This window comes from Brassica oleracea, chromosome C4 (assembly GCF_000695525.1).
Source record: "Brassica oleracea var. oleracea cultivar TO1000 chromosome C4, BOL, whole genome shotgun sequence".
Classification (NCBI taxonomy): domain Eukaryota; kingdom Viridiplantae; phylum Streptophyta; class Magnoliopsida; order Brassicales; family Brassicaceae; genus Brassica; species Brassica oleracea.
Genome location: NC_027751.1, coordinates 26216569 through 26218002, shown reverse-complemented (window position 1 = coordinate 26218002; position 1434 = coordinate 26216569).

Below are 1434 nucleotides of genomic sequence, written 5' to 3'. Positions count from 1 at the left end.
AATCTGCCAAATGGTTAAGGCAGAAAATCAAGTTCCGAGTGGACTACTTCAGATTTTACCCATCCCAGAATGGCCTTGGGATAAGATCACGATGGACTTCGTGACTGGCTTGCCAATTAGGAACGGCAAGGACGCTATCTGGGTGATCGTGGACAGATTAACCAAGTCTGCACACTTCTTGGCTATCAACAAAACAGACAATGCAGCAGTGCTAGCCAAGTTGTACGTGGAACAGATCTTCAGACTTCATGGAGTTCCGGTAAGCATAGCGTCAGACCGAGACTCCAAGTTTTATTCGGCCTTCTGGAGAGCTATGCAGAAGTCGATGGGGACCAAGGTCCATATGAGTACAACATATCATCCGTAGAATCCGAACACTTGAAGACTTACTGCGATCTTGTGTTCTGTATTGGGGAGACAAATGGTATCAGTACTTGCATATGGCTGAGTTTTCTTACAACAACAGCTATCATGCAAGCATCGGAATGTCGCCTTACCAGGAATTGTACGGACGTCCGTGTAGGACACCGCTATGCTGGACCCAAGTGGGGGAGCGCATCATATTTGGCCGAGAATTTGTGGAAGAGACAACTGAAAGAATCCGAGTCTTGAAACTGAAGATGAAAGAGTCTCAGGACAGACATAAGAGTTATGCAGACAGGCGCAGAAAAGACCTTGAGTTCGAAGTAGGAGACATGGTATATCTCAAAACCGTCACCTACAAAGGAAAGGACTGATCCTCAAAGAATGCTAAGCTAAGTCCAAGATACATGGGACCGTACAAGATCCTGGAAAGGATTGGAAAGGTCGCCTACAAACTGGAACTGCCCTTATCGATGGCTCAGTTCCATAATGTGTTCCATGTATCTTTACTGCGAAAATGCATAAGGAATCAAGACAACGTGGTTCCTGAACCACCATCTGACTTGAGAGAGAACCTTACTGTGGAGGGACGACCAGTCCGGATCATTGGTAGAAAAACCAAACCTGAAGGCAGAAAGAATATCAAAATAATCCAAGTCGTTTGGAACTGCGATGGAGAGGAAGAAACGACTTGGGAGCCAGAGGCGAGAATGAAAGCTGAATTTCCAAAGTGGTTTGACAAACTCACGGAAGACTCAGGAAGAAAGACTCGAGGACGAGTCTGAGCCAAGTGGGGGAGAACTTGTAGCGACCGTGTTCCGAAGATCGATGTTAGGATGATCTGAGGACTGACTGGCCGAACTGTGAGAACGTACTGAATGGATTGGATGATGGTAGAAAGAGCTGATCAGAGTTCGGAAGACTTTCCGTGGGTGGATGGGAGAACTTGGATCGGCGCCTGATTAGTAGCGGCTAGAGCAGAACCATGTACCCGATTAAAGCTAGGAACAGATCTGTTTTTGAGCCAAACAAAGCTCCATCAGTCGGTCTTACGCTCGGGTTATTGGACAG